Source organism: Musca domestica, unplaced genomic scaffold (genome assembly GCF_030504385.1).
Source record: "Musca domestica strain aabys unplaced genomic scaffold, Musca_domestica.polishedcontigs.V.1.1 49, whole genome shotgun sequence".
NCBI classification, from domain to species: Eukaryota; Metazoa; Arthropoda; class Insecta; order Diptera; family Muscidae; genus Musca; species Musca domestica.
The window spans coordinates 5,832,161-5,853,588 of NW_026712344.1; the positions used below are offsets into that span (position 1 = coordinate 5,832,161).

The 21,428-nt window shown below is 34.7% G+C and overlaps 2 non-coding genes across 2 annotated transcripts; one reads left to right on the forward strand and one right to left on the reverse strand.

The window, feature by feature from the left end:
* Nucleotides 1-13,523: 13,523 nt before the first annotated feature.
* Nucleotides 13,524-13,688, reverse strand: LOC131804800 (U1 spliceosomal RNA). The gene has a single exon (XR_009343280.1). It is a non-coding gene; the product is annotated as a U1 spliceosomal RNA (small nuclear RNA).
* A 7,465-nt stretch (nucleotides 13,689-21,153) lies between these two features.
* On the forward strand, nucleotides 21,154-21,318 carry LOC131804801 (U1 spliceosomal RNA). The gene has a single exon (XR_009343281.1). It is a non-coding gene; the product is annotated as a U1 spliceosomal RNA (small nuclear RNA).
* The last annotated feature ends 110 nt before the right edge of the window (nucleotides 21,319-21,428 follow it).

Below are 21,428 nucleotides of genomic sequence, written 5' to 3' on the forward strand. Positions count from 1 at the left end.
TTACTTGGAATGACAATAACACTGTGGAACACTATAATCAGCGATTATAAGCCAGTAAAGAAAGTCCTAAAGTCGGGCGGGGCCGATTTTATGATACCCTACACCACTTTGCTAATTTAGTTGAGCTCCACATAACAAGTAAAAGTTTTTATGGGAGAATTCGATCATACACCCTATGATTATAATTATAAATTAAAATTTAAAGGACTAAATACGCCGAAGCATTTGTATCTTTTAAATTGGGACTTGTATTGCCCATTTGGTGCAAAATTAATTCTAAATCAGATAAAGATATATATGGGAGCTAAATCCAAATCTGAACCGATCTCGATAAAATTTGGCAAAGATATTTCTGAGCTGTAGTTGATATATTTCCCTGAATATCGTTGTTACAGAGTGCATAGTACGGCTGTGGGTAACAAATACAACAAATCGGATGAACAATATACATGGGAGCTATAGCTATATCTGAACCGATCTTCACCAAATTTTGCATACTACCTTCTAGACCCAATTCGGTCGTATGTGCCAAATTCCATCCCATTTGGGCAAATATTAGACGTTTGGTGCACAATAAAAGGTAAATCGGACGAAGTTATATATGGGAGCTATATCCAAATCTGAACCGATCTCGATATAATTTAGTAAAGGTATTTCTGAGCTGTATTTGATATATTTCCCCAAATATTGTTGTTACAGAGTGCATATTACGGCTGCGGAGGACAAAAATAACAAATCGGATGAACAATATATATGGGAGCTATAGCTATATCTGAACCGATTTCCATCAAATTTTGCATGCTTATTTTTAGGCCTAATTTGGTTGCATGTGCAAAATTCCATACTATTCGGGCTGATATTACACGTTTGGTGCACAATAAAAGGCAAATCGGACGAAGATATATATGGGAGCTATATCTAAATTTTACCGAATATCTCCAATTTCAATAGGGTTCGTCCTTGGGCCAAACAAATGTTGTTTGCAAAATTTCATCTCAATCGGATAATAAATGCGACCTGCATTTTGTTCACAAAAATACATGGACAGACGGACTGACATGCATAAATCAACTCAGAAAGTGATTCTATGCAGATCATCAAAAGGAACTATGGGTCTATCTCGTTTCCTTTTGCCTGTTACAAACAAATGCACAAAGACATGATACCCTGACCACCTTGTGGTGTAGGGTTTAAAAAGGGGCAATGATATGAAGACACATGTGTTGGCATTTCGATTTGTACTTCATGGTCTTAATTAAGTAGAAGAACAATTTCCCGCTTTTCAGAACTTTTTTAAGCATTCTTCGTAAGATATCCTCTAATCCTCACATATCACACATACATTACCCGCGAGAAAGATTATGATGCAAATACAATGCATATATCTGTCAAATATCTTAACCCACCAACGAATCAACCGCAGACACTTTTTGGACTCATTTTCAAGAATTGCCTAAATTTTTCCATAAAACGTTGTAACGTTGTAACGCTTTTTTATCGACAAATTTTGTTCAGCAATGAGGCTCATTTCTGGTTGAATGGCTACGTAAATAAGCAAAATTGCCGCATTTGGAGTGAAGAGCAACCAGAAGCCGTTCAAGAATTGCCCATGCATCCCGAAAAATGCACTGTTTGGTGTGGTTTTTACGCTGGTGCAATCATTGGACCATATTTTTTCAAAGATGCTGTTGGACGCAACGTTACGGTGAATGGCGATCGCTATCGTTCGATGCTAACAAACTTTTTGTTGCCAAAAATGGAAGAACTGAACTTGGTTGCCATGTGGTTTCAACAAGATGGCGCTACATGCCACACAGCTCGCGATTCTATGGCCATTTTGAGGGAAAACTTCGGAGAACAATTCATCTCAAGAAATAGACCGGTAAGTTGGCCACCAAGATCATGCGATTTGACGCCTTTAGACTATTTTTTGTGGGGCTACGTCAAGTCTAAAGTCTACAGAAATAAGCCAGCAACTATTCCAGCTTTGGAAGACAACATTTCCGAAGAAATTCGGGCTATTCCGGCCGAAATGCTCGAAAAAGTTGCCCAAAATTGGACTTTCCGAATGGACCACCTAAGACGCAGCCGCTGCCAACATTTAAATGAAATTATCTTCAAAAAGTAAATGTCATGGACCAATCTAACGTTTCAAATAAAGAACCGATGAGATTTTGCAAATTTTATGCGTTTTTTTTTTTAAAGTTATCAAGCTCTTAACAAATCACTCTTTATAATCGTTTACCATACATTTTTAATATGGATCGTAGATTATGTCAGCCTGGAATCTTAACCCGAAAGTCTGCCATTTTCAATATCTCTTTTAGGGGCCAAAGTTGTACAATGGCAAATTAATTGTACCACAAAATAATATTTTAAAGCGGTGAAAGATAAAGAAATATTCCGCACCACATTTTACTCTGACCTACACTAATAAATCAAAACTCTACATCAATTATCATAGATCTATATTTAAATTTGCGAAATATTGCTGAAAATATTAGGGTCACTTGTATAGGGTTAAAGCAATACAAAGAGTCTTGGACAAAATTTGGCCAGTAACCCCATCACAGTAGTGCTAAAACTACTAATTTTATTGTTAAATTGTTGTCAAAAGTAGTCTTATTGGCCGATTTATAAACCTAATATTATAAAATCCATTTGGAAGGTCTCTCTCCTCAGATTGATTGTTGCATAGTATAATTTTACAACAATTTGATGCAATTTGGAAAAATTGTTAAACTTGTCGAAAATTAAAAAAAATAAAAAACAAGTAAGCAATAGCCATTGCGGGGCCGACCATGTTATACCCTACAACACTACAATATGTTAGAACCCCTTTTATGTCCAAAGATTTCGCTTGGAAGATTTCGCTTTTGAAAATGTTTCTGTTTTTGATTCATTTGAACCCCTAAATTTTTTTAGTTGTTGGTCCATTTCAACCCCTAAATATATTGCGGACATCTTTAGGCCTTCCCTCCTGAGCCTAACCCTACCCTTATGAAAATTTTCGTGAGGATCAGACGATAATTGCAATCTGTATATAATATACTCAACCTGTATTGTAAGCTGAAAAAATATTACAAAATGTACACTTTAATATTATAAGTCAAATTGAAAAAATCGCATGCGATAAAAAATATGAAAAAATAAAAAAATGTCACAAAATGCTACAAAATCTGTGTTAAACTCATTACTGTCATGTTTTTATGCGTTTTTTTTTTTAGATTTTATTCTTTTGTGCCACGAGGGCATTCTGCCACGCCTGAGGCTCTAGCCCTATGCTAACTTCCGCTTCGATTGGTCCATAATTGCGTCCTGTAGAGCAACTGCAAAATCAGGAAATTTTTCAGTTTTTGGTCCATTTCCACCCCTAAATATTATGCGATCATCTCCAAAAGAAATAGGGTTCTATTCTGGCTGTAGCCCGACCTCCATTCTAAATTTAGTGAAGATCGGGCCATAATTGCGACCTGTAGAGTGATTACAAATCACTCTACATGGAAAGACGGACATGGAAAGACGGACAGACGGACTGACGGACATACATAGCTAGATCGACTCAGCTCGGCGAGATAGGAAGTTCCCTATATACTTTCCTATATGGGAAACCAATATTTCGAGGTGTTACATAATTTTTGGCCCAATCAAACTTATAATACCCCCCACACATAGTGTTGTAGGGTATAACAAGTAAAATAGTATCAGCTCGAGTTATGATTATTCAAATTGTTGACCCATTATGGGGGTGGTTCCGAAGCAGTTCGACAATTTTGACCAATTCGTATCTGACCTTAGACTGATAAAAATATTACAACGTGCCAGATTTGGACTATATCGACTACTTTCTATACTTTAAATGAGTTATGTTCAAATTCTTGGAAAATGCGGAAATATGCACGGGGTAACAGATATAGCGGACCGAAGTATTCCATTTTTATACCCTCCACCTTGGAAAGGAGGGTATATTAACTTTGTCATTCCGTTTGTAACATCCTTAAATATTCATCGTAGACCACATAAAGTATATATATTCATAGTCAGCATAAAATTCTAAGTCGATTTAACGATGTCCGTCTGTCTGTCTGTTGAAATCTCGATACAGCACACATTATTTGACGTAGAGCGCCTAAATTTAGCAGAGCAATTGGTATTGTGTCTAGGAAGGTTGGTATTGAAAATGAGATATATCGGTCCACGTTCTGTCCCCCATATAACGGTACTTCCCGATATTCTGTATTTTGATGATTTATGCCACATTTTTTTCACGGATTTGTCTGAAAATTGGTATTTGTAGGTCATTACGGGTCCCTGTACGTGTGGCAAAACATTGCATGTATAGGTCCACGTTTTGGTATAGCCCCCATATAAAGGTACCTCCCGATATTCGGTATTTTTATTATTTTTGCCACATTTTTTCACGGATTTGTCTAAAGATTGGTATTTGTTGGTCATAATGGTTTCCAGCTCCGGTGGCGAAACATTGCATGTATGGGTCCATGATTTGTCTAAAAATTGGTATTTGTGAGTCATAATGGGTCCTAATTCGTGTGGCGAAACATTGTATGTATAGGTCCACGTTTTGGTATAGTCCCCATATAACGGTACCTCCCAATATTCGGTATTTTGATGATTTTTGACACATTTTTTTACGAATTTCTCTGAAAATTTGGTAGTTGTAGATCAAAATGGGTCCCAGTTCGTATGGCGAGTCATTGTAATTATAGGTTAACGGTTTGGTATAGCCCCCATATAAGGGTATCTCCCGATATTCGGTTATTTGATGATTTTTGCCACATTTTTTTCACATATTTGTCTGAAAATTGGTATTTGTAGGTCATAAGGGGTTCTAGCTCCGGTGGCTAAACATTGCATGTATGGGTCCATGATTTGGTATAGCCCCCATATAACGGTACCTCCCGATATTCGGTATTTTGATGGTTTTTGCCACATTTCTTCTAATGTTTCCTTTACCCTAAGGTGGAGGGTATTACAAGTTTGGCCCGGCCGAACTTAATGTTCTTTTACTTGTCATACTTCATCTAATACAGATAAAAATATTGGTATGTACAAAATTTGAAGGAAATCGAACATTTATATCTAATTAAGTTATTTACATATTCATATCCGATTTCTAGTTAAGAAAAATATTTAGATATGGCAAAATATGGTAAAGAATGGCCGACTTGTTTCGGAAGCTATGACAAATATAAGTATTGGAAATTGTGACCCTTTGTAGGTGAGGTACCAGAAGGGGTTTGCAGATGTATATCATCTTTACAACAGATCTTGCGTCAGCAAAAATATTTGAATGTGTGAAATTAATTGAATTAGATATCCAACTAAAATAAACATATGTTTATTTTTGCTTTCTTTGAGCGTTTTGGTTTTCAAAATCTTGCAACCTATGTGGGGGAGATACCAGAAGAAATGGTCCGATCTCTACTATCTTTATAACAGATCTTGTGTTTAATGGAAATATTGAGATGTACCAAGTTTGAATGGAATCGGACGTTATTTTCGCGTTGTATGAGCTTCGTGAATATTCAAAATTTTGCCCTTTGTGGTATAGGGTAAGAAGGAGTGGACCGATATATCCCATCTTCACACCAGACCTTGGAAGGAATGAAATCGGATGTTAGATTCGTGTCTTATGAGCTTAATGAATATTCAAAATTTTGACCCTTTGTGGGGGAGGTTAAGAAGCTGTGGACCGATATATTCCATCTTCACACCAGACCTTGGGGTTATCGAAACATTGTGATGTGTGTAATTTAAAGACCATCGGACTCTTACATCACATTTTATAAGATTATATTTTCTCTTTCTGTGTAGTAAATTATTTTCTTTGAAAATGTTTATATTTTGTGGAGGACGTACAAGAAGGAGTGGACCGATATTGCCCATCTCCGAACTTGATCTAAGTTTGACAATAATATTACGATGTACCGAGCTTAGATCAAATCTGATACTCCCTTCGAGAGTTATCGTGCACACCAGTCAGACAGACGGAAGGACGGACATCGCTAGATCGACTCCAAATGTCCTGAAATGGATTTGGTCGAAAAAACCAAGTTATACCCTAGTTATTTATTTCATTATTTCGATAAGGCACGTTTTGGCCGTATGAAATGATATATACCCCCTCTAGTCGAACATTGGAAAAACCTTGGAATAGAGGGCATATTAAATTTTTCATTCTGCTTGTAACGCCTCTAAATATTCATCGTAGACACCATAAATTATGTATATTGAAATAACGATGTCTATTGAAATAGGGCTTTGAAATTTGACACAATAGTTTGTATTAGGTCTGTTCAAGAACTGCAAGAACGTAAAAGTTTTTACTACGATAACCGATTGTCCCTTTATGATATTGAGAGAAATTGTAAAACTAGTAGATTCTTGCGGGTTCTGGAACTGTCTAGGATGTCGGCATTATATATTAGTCCACGTTGTCGTATAGCCCCCATATAACGATACCTCCCGATATTCGGTGTTTTAATGATTTTAGTCAAATTTTCCCCGGAATTGTTTCAAATTTGGTATTGAGAGTAAGTAACGGGTACTATCTGTGGTAGCTGAACATAGTCTGAATAGGTCCACCCATATAACGGTACGTTCAGAAATTAGGCATTTTAACGATTGTTTGTATTTTGTAATGGGGTTTACTTTTTATGGCATAGCCGTTGGAACATAGATTTTTTTCTAAAATAAAATATTAATGTTTAGGTCTACAGGACTAAAGAGCTCTGTTCGGATGACTTTTTTTATATGTACCCCATCGGTTTGAAGTTATGGTATATTTAAGAAGTATCTTTTATCGATACCTTTGGTCGGGTTTTAATCCGATGAAAGGCTTACACGATTAACAAATATTAGCCTTGAAAGTAGAATGGAGTATCCTATGGATTCACCAAATGTATTAAATGTTTTTAATTCGGATCTTTACAGAAGATTATTTTGTTTGTAATTTATTGGCATACTAAAGTTTTCCAACATACATAACTATTTCCCCCTTCATGCCCTCCACGAATTATTCACATCCTAAAAGTTGTACATTTTTGTAAAAGTAGTTTGCATTAGTTTCTCAGAATCAATGCTAAGGTTTAGCAATTATTAAGAATTATTGATATCATGGACAACAAGTCAAATCTTGATTTTTTAACTCAAAATTAAAAAAAAGAACTCAGTGGGTCATTGTTAAAAACATAAATCGCAGATGATGCTGAAATTCGTACTTGAAACTTCTTAAAAATCGATATTTGCTCACCACCTTCTTCTATATTATTATTTTCTTCATCAGATTTATATTTTGATGCTGGTTTTATTATTCTATTCATCCACTGAGAAACCCAGCAAAACAAGAAAAACAAATAAAAAACCCTACTGCTGATTAATTATGATTTTTCGTCTTTGTAACCATTTTTATGATTTTAAATGAAGCTCGAAGTCGTTGACGCCAGTCGTCACAAAACATTGTTGTTAATAACGCGCGTGTGAATGGCTAATATCGCCCGATCAGAGCTGATGCTGGCCGCTGAAATGGTTTTCATTTCAGCTACGCATGCACATCGGCCGGTGGGCATGGTGATGGTTCCGATGTTCGTTGACCGTTGCTTTCAATCTCGTTTTTTATGTTAATTTTTTCGACCACTACCACTAATAGAATCGGTGATGATGTAGAGAAAGAGCGTTAGAGAGGAACAAAATGTGCTGTTATATTCCATCAAAGGTCAAGTTCATTTCCGTGTTATCATCAATGCTACCAGCCCAGTTAGAAACAGTTAAGAAACAAGTAACGATTCAAAGCGGTTGGACCTACGTGAACCTTAACAGCAAGTTAAAAAAAATCAAAACAGAACTTAATGTTAGTTTCAAGTCTTGTGTTTGCTTTGGTACGGAGTTGATAAATTTAAAACAATGCGCGACTTAGAGTGGATAGAATTATCATAAAATTCTTGAACTAATGACTAGCTGGTTCTACCGATTTGATTTAAATTAGTTTAGACCAGTGAAATATAGCTAACGGATAGGGTATTTGACGTGACTGAAATCATGTTATGGATTTTTCTATTTTAAAATCCCACCCTTCCTAATGCAATTTTGCTAATACAATAAATTAGAGTTACTATACTTTGAAATTCTGTAAAGCTTTAGATAAAAAAAAACAAGTAAGCAAAGGGTATAGTCGTGCGGCCGACCAGGGATACCCTACAACACTACAATATGTCCAAATCCATTTAGGAAGATTTCGGTTTTGAAATTATGTCACGGAGCACTGCTTAGCACCCTTAGCATTTGCCCAACATTTATGAACTCCGTCGTGCTGTTAGTTGTTGTGGTCCCTTTTACATCTAAATATACTCCAATCGTCATCCAAAATTCTAGAATTCTTCCCTGTCCTTAACTCTCGTCTCAGGGGTGTCAATTGTCTTTAATTATGTGATCAGAAATTCTTTTCTGTTTTTGGTTCATTTGAAACCCTAAATATTTTGCGATCATCTCCAAAAGCAAGAGGCCCCTAAAATTCTTCCCTGTCCTTAACTCTCTTCTCAGGGGTGTCAATTGGCTTCAATTGTGTGATCAGGAATTCTTTTCTGTTTTTGGTTCATTTGAACCCCTAAATATTTTGCGATCATCTCCAAAAGCAAGAGGCCCCTAAAATTCTTCCCTGTCCTTAACTTTTTTTCTCAGGTGTGTCAATTGGCTTCAATTGTGTGATCAGGAATTCTTTTCTGTTTTTGGTTCATTTTAACCCCTAAATATTTTGTTATCATCTCCAAAAGCAAGAGGCCCCTAAAATTCTTCCCTGTCCTTAACTCCCTTCTCAGGCGTGTCAATTGGCTTCAATTGTGTGATCAGGAATTCTTTTCTGTTTTTGGTTCATTTGAACCCCTAAATATTTGGCGATCATCTCCAAAAGCAAGAGGCCCCTAAAATTCTTCCCTGTCCTTAACTCCCTTCTCAGGCGTGTCAATTGGCTTCAATTGTGTGATCAGGAATTCTTTTCTGTTTTTGGTTCATTTGAACCCCTAAATATTTGGCGATCATCTCCAAAAGCAAGAGGAACCTCTTTACCTCCAAATTTGGGCTCATCTATTTGATTTGCTTGTCTACGATATTTGGCTATATTCGTCAACATAAAACAGCATAAAAAAGTCAGAAGTACGCCTTTTGTGTATTTTGGATTTCGCCTGTAAGTAATGTTGGTATTATTTCACACAAACGTAGTGGTCCATTCTACCCGCTGTCAGAAACTCTAACTTCATGCGAGATTTCGTGTTATTTGGTTTCTATTTGTGACATTTACAACGGCTGCAAAATCAGGAACAGTTTTAGTTGTTGGTCTATTTTCAACAAATATATTGCCGACATCTTTAAAAACAATAGACCTAGCCCTTCTGAGCGAGCCTACCCTACTAACCCTACCCTATGCCAAGAGGGCCTTCTGAGTTGACAAAATTTGTCAAAATCGGTCCAGCCATTCTGAGATATGAGCATTCTAGCTAACATTCCCTTCCTATGTAAATATACATTGTATATATTTCGCTATATATATTTACTATCGGTATCTACATAACGGTCAGAATTGACCTTTTGGTATATTTGTGATTTCGCCGGAATTAAAAATTTTCGCGGTTTAATGGAAAATTTGACTTTTATTTAACACAAATGTTATGGTCTACTTCACCAACTAAATAATTCCCGATGACCATCAAAATTGAAAGGCTTCTGCTCAGCTCTAATCTCTAGCTAGCCCATGCTAGCTTTCACTTCGATTGGTCTATAATTGCGACCATCTCGATCATCTCCAAAAGCAATAGGCTTATATTCTGGTTCTAGCCAATTCTAAATTTCGTGAAGATCGTGCCATAATTGCGACCTGTAGAGTGATTACAAATTAACCTGGACAGGCGGCAGGACGGATATTCATAGCTAGATCGACTCAGCTCGGCGAGATTGGAAGATCCATATATACTTTCCTATGTGGGAAACCAATATTTCGATGTGTTACATAATTTTTGGCCCAATCAAACTTATAATACACCCAACACATAGTGTTGTAGGGTATAAAAATCTACTAACAAACTCGAAACTATGCTTTCATTCGCAGACGCTGTATTAAAGTAATATGCCATATTTTCATTTAAATTTTTCTTTGGTCGGCCTCTTATTGCGGTCTCGACACTGCTTTAAGATATGTGTTAAATTAATAATATTTTTTGAATTTCAAATCAATAGACAAATTTGAAATGTACGTATAAATAGTGCTGCATTCATTTTGAGAGCTAGAAGCGTAATTAAAAACCAGAAAAGCGTAAATGGCTTAAAAACTTTCCTTACAAAAGCGTAAAAAGCGCTATGTATTTTTTTCTAACCAAAAAGCCAAAATTGTCAATAAAACACTTTTTTTTAAAACTAAGTACTGTTTTATTCAAAAATTAAGATCGTATCTTACCTAAACATTCCATGTATATAAGTGCATACATATTTTTAGAAAATATGATATATTAGGAACATTTTACATGTGGTTACAGACATATACATTTTTACAAACAATTATGTTCACCTATAAAACCCATAGCTTCAAATGCAGTTGAAATGTCTGCATCAGTTTCTTCATTTTGCCATAAGACAGTTTGTAAAAAATAGTTTGACTTTTTGTAAACTTCCTGTGTAGAAATTTTTTACAGACATTTGACGGCAGGTCATATTTGTCACAGCACGTATTCTCTCGACGAAGGCCATATTTAATATGTAAAATAAAATTTACAGAATTTAAGGATAATTTGTATCTGATTTTCAATTTATATAAATTCATAGCACTGAATGCTCTTTCTACTTCTGCATTTGAGTATGGGAAACTTAACAGTCTTATAACGAATTCTGATAAATCTTGAAAGGGATTTTGCCCTATGGAACCTTGAAATCATTTACTTCTATCCAGATCAATCTCCTATCAATACTTAGTTCCATAATAGAAATGACATCCGCGTTTTTTTTTCTCGTTCATTTTACTTTTCCTTCTATTGGTTTATAATACACAAAATTCTTCGTTTTATTTTGGTTTATTAAAAAAAAGTTACATGTAAACAAAAGATCTTCAATGACAGGAATGAAAGACACCATGATAGAAGAATATAGGTAGATGCATCAACGCTTGCGAACATTGACATGTCATAATTTTAAAATTGTTTTGTCAAAAATAAGTACATTCTTGTATATTTTCTCATACGATGCAAATCGGAGGTTGTTACAATATGCATTTCTCAACAATTTTTAATAATTTTTCATTCAAACATTTTCAATTCCAAAATCGGTTTGACAGTTCATTGTCCCAGCAGCTGTGTCGAAGCGACTACCTTTATTCTTCTACCATGAAAAACACGTAAAAAAATTGGAGTAAAGAACTTGCCATACTATCAAAATATTCGGATGTATAAACCATGGCCCAATTATAAGGTCTTCCTTCGAGCGAATTAATCTAAAAACTGCTGTTATTTTACCAGATGAAATGTCAAAATTCATGCTTGAGGCGAAAATAAATATTTTCGCCTTGACAGACGAATTTTGTGGCGAATATGTTTGTTGTCATTTTTTGTCACATGGTAGAAAAAAACCGGTAGAAGCCTCGACGCAGCTGCTGGGACAATGAATCGTCAAACCGAATTTGAAATTAAACAAGTAAAAAAGCTGTAAGGTCGGTCGGGCCGAACTTTTAATACCCTCCACCATTTGGTACAAATTTGGCAATTTCCAAAAAATAAAACCCGTTAAAAATTCTGTTAAAATCATAAAAATACCGAATGCTTATACGACGACGTCGCATAGGCAACTTTTGTCATAAATTATTACAATATTTAAATGCGAAACTTGAAGAAAAATCTGTTTATAATGTAGCTAAAATCGTCAAAATACCGAATATGAGGGGTACCGTTATATGGGGGCTATACGAAGACGTGGACCTGCACAGACAATTTTCTGGCATGGGCTGAAGTGTCCATTACGAACTTCACATACGAAATTTGAAACAATCCCTGTAAATAACGTCGCTAAAATCATTAAAATACCGAATATCGGGGGGTACCGTTATATGGGGGCTATATGAAGACGTGGACCTACATGGCTCATTCTTTGACTTTGGATGAAGTATCCATTACGAACTTCAAATACCAAATTTGAAACAATTCCGGTAAACAATGTCGCTAAAATCATCAAAATACCGAATATCGGGGGGTAACGTTATATGGGGGCTATATGAAGACGTAGACCTACATGGCTCATTTTTTGATTTAGGATGTAGTATCCATTACGAACTTCAAATACCAAATTTGAAACGATTCCGGTAAACAATGTCGCTAAAATCATCAAAAACCCAAATATCGAGGGGTAACGTTATATGGGGGCTACAGGAAGACGTGGACCTGCACAGATAATTTTCTGTCTTAGGCTGTAGCATCCATTGCAAACTTCAAATGCCAAATTTGAAATAATTCCGGTGAGTAATGTCGCTAAAATCATCAAAATACCGAATATCGGAAGGTACCGTTATATGGGGGCTATATGATAACTTAGACCTACATGGCCCATTTACGAACTTAACTTAAATTTTAGCCTTCTATCTCAATTTGTTCGAAAGATAGCGTGATTACAACAGACAGACAGACAGACGGACAGACAGACACACAGACAGACAGACGGACATGGCTAAATCGTCTTAGAATTTTACGCTGATCAAGAATATATATACTTTGTTGGGTCTGACATGAATATTTCGAGGAGTTACAAACGGAATGACAAAATTAATATACCCTCCATAGTATGGTGGAGGGTATAAAATGTTAAACGAAAAATTGTTGATATTTGTAAAAATTGCATGTCATAACAACCTCCAATTTGCGTCGTATTAGAAAACGTATAAAAATCTACTTATTTTTGACAAAACTTTTTAACAATTTTGACATATCAATGTTCCCAAGCATTGCAATAATTTTTTGAATAATTTTTCATTTTAAATTTTTAACTTAAAAATTGGTTTGACAGTTCATTGCCCAAGCAGCTATGCAATGCGACTACCTGTATTCTTCTATCATCGTTTTGAAGTTTGTTTTTGTTGCAGCGATTTAATTAAAATAATTTAATTCAAATTTAATTGACAGATCGTCTGGTAATCAGCTGAGTTGGAAGGGGGACCTTATACTTGGATCATGGTATAAACATTGCTACATTTTAAAATTTAAAACCCGCTAAAAGCACCAACAGAAAAGATGAAAAGCGTACGTACAATGTTTTTTTTTTTCGTTTCGCGCTATGCCCACTATTTTGGCATTTTGGGGGGAGTTTAAAAAAAGCACCATAAATAGCACGAAAAGCACTATGTTGGCATCGCTGCGTAATAACATTTTAGTATTTGTCCCAAACAATCGTCTCTCCGATTTACTTATAATTTTGGTCGGAATTTATGGCTTAAAATTCAACATCCATTTATCCTTACACCCACATGAAATGTATTTATTAATGTCGGGACGGCGCGTACGCCATTCCCGGCTACCAAAAATTACACGCACGAGTTATTCACATTAGGAATAATCGCGGAGGTCAACTCAGCCTAAAGTGCAATGGCCAAGCCTCGCTCCGGGGGAACCGCCTTCATGATCACGGTAACCCCTACGCCAGGTAAGTATGCTTTGCTCAGCTCAGACCGAACTACTTTAGTGATGTGAAATCAGATGTGAATGAGAATTATATGAAACGCAACGCAAAGTAGAATCATACGAAAACACACAAAAACCAAATAGCAAGTGACGAGATGGCACGCTAATATCAGACAAGCCACAAACGTTGGATAGGAACAATGTGTGCCTGCGTGTGTATTCGTCATTCACTGCTATAAATAGAATGGCTGGTTGGGTTAAGTGGTTGATTTGTTGTTTTCGTTTCTTCTGCAGTCACCACTTGCTGGCTTGCTATCTGCCGTTTTATTTTGTTTTCAGTTTCATTGTGACACAAAGTAAAATGTAATAGCGACACAGTAGTGAGCTACTATTCGATGATATGTATGAAGTTTGGCTGTATTCATTTACGTTTAATGTTATTGTACGTAGTGTGTTTTTCTATTCAAAGTGTTTTTAACCCATGGATATTACAAATGTAGTATCATAAATAGGGCTGGTGCACTAAGTCAGAGATGTGAGATGTCTATCTGTTAAATTGTTTCAAAATATAAAAAACATTTATTAAGTTTATGCCATGAGACGAGATCAATGTTCTATGCCCTCTATATGCCAGTTGTTTCTTAACTCCTCGAAACATTGTATGGAAATATATTTGTTGATTGACGTTATTATCATCTATTTGAGTTTTAAATATTCGCTTAGCATGTATCTGGTCGGTTTGTTAATATGGAACTGTACTAGTATTATTCTGGTGACATGACATTCTGGTTGTGTTAGGCTTCGTAGGAAATATGAAAAATACAAGTTTTGTTCTGATGTTTTATTTTGTCAAGTAGACTTTCACAGTTACTCACAATTAGTTTTATTTATTTTACAAATTTTCCCCAAAAACTCTTAACTTCGATTAAAAAACACAAAACGTTATTGCAGCGGTTATTTCACATAATTAAATCCAAGATAGAGGGACAATATAATTTTATCACAAAATTGTACAAGGTATTACTAATTACCGCCAATATTGAAATTTCAGAATTTTATAATTTTGGGGAAATGGAATGTTTGTGTACGTTATATAATTTGAATATAATATAAATAATTTTATCACAAAATTGTACAAGGTATTACTAATTACCGCCAAAATTTAAATTTCAGAATTTAATAATTTTTATAATTTTGCGGAAATGGAATGTTTGTGTACGTTACGTCAAATTTAAGGTAACACTGTAAAATTTAACATTTAAACATTGTAAAAATGTATCATTCTTAAAATTCACTCAATTGTAATATTTTCCAATTACTAACATTCGCTTCTAGTTCTGTAAATGTTAAAACTCGTCTAGTTTGAAATCACGTAAACTTTTTTTAGTTTTTAAAAACTTGTTTACAGCCAATGTTACAATTACAGAAGGCAGAACAAAGCTACCCCCCAAATACAATTTTTTTCTTTTAGTGCCCTTATTAGTTGTGTTCCAGTACTTTTTTAGTAGTAAAACTAGCAGAAGAGAGAACAGTTCGAAATGTCATTCTCAATTAGGTGTGCTCAAAAAATAAGGGAACGGAAAATTAGCAGAAATGCTATAAAATGTCAAAATTCAAAATTCCAAGAGTAAACAGTCCAAATCGGACTGGTGAAACCTTATTGAAACGGACGCCAAAATTTAAAAAAATTAGTATTGAAGACGATACGTTAAAATTAATAATCTATAATAATAATTAATAATCTGATTCATCATTCAGCCAGTCCTCTTCACTACTGGAATCATCCAAAAGTGCTCCATATTTTCTCTTTTTGTTTTTTTGCACTACAAATATTAGTTTTTCCTTTAGTTGATCATTTCTTTATTTTTGTTATGACGCGGGAACATTGAAATGTATCAATACATTTTTCAACCTTGTTAGCCCTGCCAATTAAATGTCAAATTCACAATTTGCACATTTCTGCTCGGCCAAATTCATGTAGCTAAAACAAGCAGAAATGTGCACCACTCAGCGCCATTTTTTTCTCGAGAGAGCTGCAAGTTTTGCTAGTTTTTGCAGTACGGGAACGCGTTGTAGCAGAATTAGTACTAAAGAGTACTAATTTGTAGGTTCTGGAACACAACTATTATGTCAAAACATATACACAGTTTGTGTATGTGTGAGTATGTTTTGAATAAAAAATACAATAAGTTGAAATTAATTCAAATCTGGTTCCAAAATAAATGCAAATTTTCGACGATTTTGGAATAAATCTGTATTGTCATTCTACTTTAGATTTAATCCTGTACAATAACTCCAAAATTTCATTCTTGTTTCGCGAGTTTTCCCAATACAAGAATTTTGTTAAAAAATGAAAATAAACAAAGCCAACTGTTGCATATTTAAAAGTCTATTTGACACTATAAGACTCCAGCACAGAGTTGCATTTTTCTATTTTCTTTGAGGTTGAGCAACCTTTCTCATTGAGCCATGTTTACAGGGTAACCTAAAATTTAACGTAGCGTACACAAATATTGAACTTCCTTGCTATGGTTGAATGTTTACAACGTCCGTATTATCCAAATACGTTAGGTCCAGCCTTAAAATCAATTGACTAATTACGCTGTAAAAATTGATAATTTTTAAAATTCATTCAATTGTAATATATTCAAATTAAAAAAAAAAATCACATATTTTGTTTCATTCATTCCTCTTTTTAACATACAAATAAAGAAATTGTTCAATTGTCAACATTGAAAATGTTCAACTTTGAATTTTTTACGCCCGACGTATTTGGGTAACTCTCATACATAGTAAAATTAAGAAGGTAGTCATTTCAAATAAGACTATTTATCCCTGCGTTTTCTGTAATTTTCCTTGTTTCTGAATAAAAAACAGGTTCAGGTTTGTGTAAGTATTTGTTGTTTTGAAAGATAAAAACAAAATATTTTCAAAATCAATGATTGGAAGAAACTTATACTGCGGGGCGCGCATCAATAATATTAACAAGATTTGCCATGGAATTGCACATTAGGATCATATTTATGAGAGAACATCCAGGCATTTTATTCATCTTTCGCGTTATTTGACTTATTTTAAAAATGAACAAATAATATCAAATAAATGAAAACAACAGTTGTTTTCCAGTATTTTTTAGTAGTAAAACTAGCAGAAGAGAGAACAGTTCGAAACGTCATTCTCATTCAGGTGTGCTCAAAAAATAAGGGAATGGAAAATTAGCAGAAATGCGATAAAATGTCAAAATTCCAAAAGTAATCAGTCTAAATCGGACTAGTGAAACCTTACTGAAAGGGACACCAAAATTTAAGAAAATGAGTATTGAAGACGATAAGTTAAAATTAATAATCTATAATAATAATTAATAATCTGATTCCTCATTCAGCCAGTCCTCTTCACTGCTGGAATCATCCAAAAGTAAATACATCAGTTCCTCCATATTTTCTCTTTTTGTTTTTTGCACGACAAATATTAGTTTTTCCTATAGTTTTTAAGTTGATGATTTTCTTTATTTTTGTTGTGACGCGCGAACATTGGAATCAAGGTAGATGTACTAGGTAATCGCATCAGCCCAGCTGACGGCACCATTAAATGTCAAAACAAATTGTTGTAATGAAGAATTCGCCCTAAATGAATGCAACAACAAATTTGTTTATGTTGTCTTCCCTAAAAGTACCTTTTTATAATATTTCTAATAATTTAAGAGCAAGTTAAGAGTGAAACCAGTAAAAAAAATTAAAAGAAAATGAAGGAAGGAGGTTAGAATGGATTGCAGCTTTAAGAATTAAGTTAGCCTCAACATCTAAGATACCCAAAGCACATCACGGGAAGTAGTGCAAGAATTCGACTCTTGTCATTTGCAGTTCCGGAAAACTTTCGGTTTAAACCAGTAAAATATAGTCATTATAAGTTTCTTGGTTTAAAAAATATCGCAATACTACAATTAATACTTATTTTACTCTTATTTGTTTTACAATAAAAACTTTTATTGCGACGTTCGCTTACGACGAGAGGCACACAAAATAAAATGTAAACAAACACCTCGTTTCTGATTGGTTGAAACAAATTTGCCGCAACATTTAAATGTCATGGCGAATCTATGTTTTTCGCCTTAGATGCCAATTTTGACATTTGAGGGGACCACAAAAGTTGCTTTGTTGTAGCAATTCGCCGATGCGGTTACCTGTTAGACCTTGATTGAAATGTACCTTTTTTAAACTTGTTAACCCTGCCAATTATATGTCAAATTTATAATATGCACATTTCTGCTCGACAAAATTCATGTAGATAAAACAAGCAGAAATGTGCACCACTCAGGGCCATTTTTTTCTCGAGAGAGCTGCAAGTTTTGCTAGTTTTTGGAGTACGGGAACGTGTTGTAACAGAATTAGTACTAACATGTAGGTTCAGGAACACAACTAACGTGTTACATATAAATTTGAATAATTCTGACAGGAAGCAGGCATAGCCTCAGGGCTGTATTTTTGTAGTTTTACGAAGCTGTTCTACCTCCGTATTGTACCATGGTAAACATATGATTGTATGACTTTACCTTCTTAGTTCTACCATGGTCTCATATAAATATATGTGTTTTAGTTGTGTGGAGAAACTGTACCTCGGCCGAGTACATTGAATTTTAGGTAAAACTGTTGCTAAACGAATTCATTTTGACACTAGTTCATAGGCCGGTTATTACATCTTTCCGATATATGGTGTGATGTTGTCGGACACATAAATCGTTTTTCGTTATTACAAGTCTCATTTAAATATAAACTGTCCGATAAGCAAAAGGCCAGACCATCTTCCCTTTATCTTTTAACGTAAAGTTTACTGAATTCATGTTGTCATATTTTATATTAATAATATGACAATAACAACAACATTTATTGAAATAAAGAAGTTAATAACGCAAATCGTTTATTTTATATTGAAGAACTAAAATATAAATTTATTTCCCGAAATTAATTACAAATTTGTTTTGTTTATTATTTTCAAACTAAAATGAAGATGCCATTGTGAAAAAAAAAGCAGTGACTACCATGTACTTTTACAAAAAGTTTGCCATATCTCTGTAAAAAATGCATATATTTTAATGAAAAGATGTAATAATGAGAACCCGATAATGCGATCTTTTACTTTTCCTAAAGTAAGGGATAACAAAAGTGGACTCTAAAGGGAAGATATAAGAACGGGCCATAGAGTTATTTAAACACGGCTGCAATTATTTTATGGTGGATTTCTAAAACTGCACCAGGTTTTTTCCCTACTTAGGCATATTAATTTTATATAATAATTATTTAAAAAAAAATGTTTTAGTACGTTAATACATCATTGATTTAGGTTGGCATTCAGGACTAAGGGTGTAAGTACATAAGAAGCTTGAAGGAATTACGAAGCGGCACTAAAATCCTGCCGTCGTCTTTCATTATAATTTGACATTAATATACCTAACCATGACTTCAAGCTTTTTATGTACTTGCACCTTAAGTTAGTGCTAGTATAAATTCCTTAACAACGTTTCTAAACTACAACATAAGAAACAAGTATTTGGCAAAGCTACGGCATGTGGCAAGTTAATGACCTCGACAGTGTGCAGTGCCACCACATAAAAAGATTCTAGCCAGTTTTGCAATGTTCAAAATTTGCACAGTTTTTTTTTTGTCGTTTTATCTGTCATTCAGAACAGCTTCAGCAATTCAAGTATTTGAATTTCGCGGTAGGTTTTTTGTTTTTCGTTAGAAGACCTTCAGGTTCTAATGAAACAAGATTTTTTGTGGTTGTAACCCAAATTGAGATTTTCAAACGAAAATACTGGTAAGCAGAGATTTTTTGTAAGTAGCATACATACGTGTCGATATGTGGTTTAAAAGCATAGATAGTCATCACGTTAACCCAAGAAATGCCAAATAATGAGAAGCTGCCATATTTGGTAGAAGAAGTAATATTTTGACAAAAATATAAACAGTATTTAAAACCAAAGTCATCTGGATGATTGAGGAGTTTCTGCTCTAAACAGTTTAAAAAGGATTGTGTTTAAGTTTTCAACGACAATTTTGAAAGATTGAAAATAATACTTTCAAAATGGTTTGAAAAGTTTCTCATATGATGGCCAGAAAAAGAAAGAAAAAATAGTTGATTATGCCAATAAATAACCAGTAAGGAAAGCTCAAAAGTCGGGCGGGGCCGACTATATGATACCCTTCACCACTATAATATTTAGTACAGCTCTCGTAAAATAAAGATTTATATTGGGCATTTCTGAGCTCTATGAGATATCTGGTACAAAATATGATTATGGTTGGAGATTTAAACACCAAATCGGATGAAACATATATATGGGAGCTATAGCTATATCTGAAGCGATTTTCACCAATGTTTAAGTATTAACTTCTTGAATGAATTTGCTTGGAAGTGAAACATTTCAATCAATTTGGGCTGAAATTAGCCATTTGGTGCACAAGGAACCTAAAATCGGATCAAGATATATATGGGAGCTATATCCAAATCTGAACCTGTATCTGATATCTGGTGCTAAATATTAGTCTTGTGAAGTGCATATAGCGAATGTAAGGGGACTTCAACACCAAAATCGGATGAAACATATATATGGGAGCTATAGCTATATGTGAACCGATTTTCACCAAATTTGAAGCACATGCTTGTAGGCTGAATTCGGTCGGATGCAGTAAAATTCACACCATTTGGAATTATATTAGCCATTTGGTGTACAAGAAACCTAAAATCGGATGAAGATATATATGGAAGCTATATATAAATTTAGACCGATTTTCATCAATTTCAATAGGGTTCGTTCATGAGCCAAACAAATGTTATTTAGAAAATTTCATCTCAATCGAATACTAAATGCGACCTGCATTTTCTTTACAAAAATACATGGACAGACGGACGGACGGAAGGAACTATGGTCTATCTAATTTCCCTCTCCACCGAATAATTTCGTTTGGCGATCTCTGTATGTTGTATGTATACCAATATACCAATCATGGTAGAAGAATATAGGTAGACGCATCGACACAGCTGCTGGGACAATGAGCTGTCAAGCCAACTTTGGAATTGAAAAGGTTGAATGAAAAATTTTTTAAATTTCTAAAATTTGTTGAAAAACGCAAATTATAACAACCGCAGAATGACGTCGTGTAAAAAAACATATAAAAATCTACTTATATTTGAAAGAACATTCAAAAATTTTCGCCATATCAATGTTGATGCATCTACCTGAATTCTTCTACCATGGTACCAATGGATTGCAACTTGTTCATTGTATTATTCCACAAATCTACACATATTCAACAGAGGGTTGTTTTTACATCGTTTTTTGTACAATGTGTCATATTGAGCCGACAAAATCTCATTCTACTGTGAAAATGTTTATTTCGTTGACAAATGTTATTCCTGTTGTGTTTTGTTGCTTTGTACAAATTCTCATTCACTCTCTACGACATGACTCATAAGTAGTTTATCAATGGCTGAGCAAGGCATACTTACCTGGCGTAGGGGTTACCGTGATCATGAAGGCGGTTCCCCCGGAGCGAGGCTTGGCCATTGCACTTTCGGCTGAGTTGACCTCCGCGATTATTCCTAATGTGAATAACTCGTGCGTGCAATTTTTGGTAGCCGGGAATGGCGTACGCGCCGTCCCGACGTTTGTATATATATTTCAGTCATGCAGTCCGACTATGGATATTTTGTTCGTCCGTCTATGGAAATCACCGAACGAAATGAAGTAGTTTCATAACCTTTTACTCAAATGTA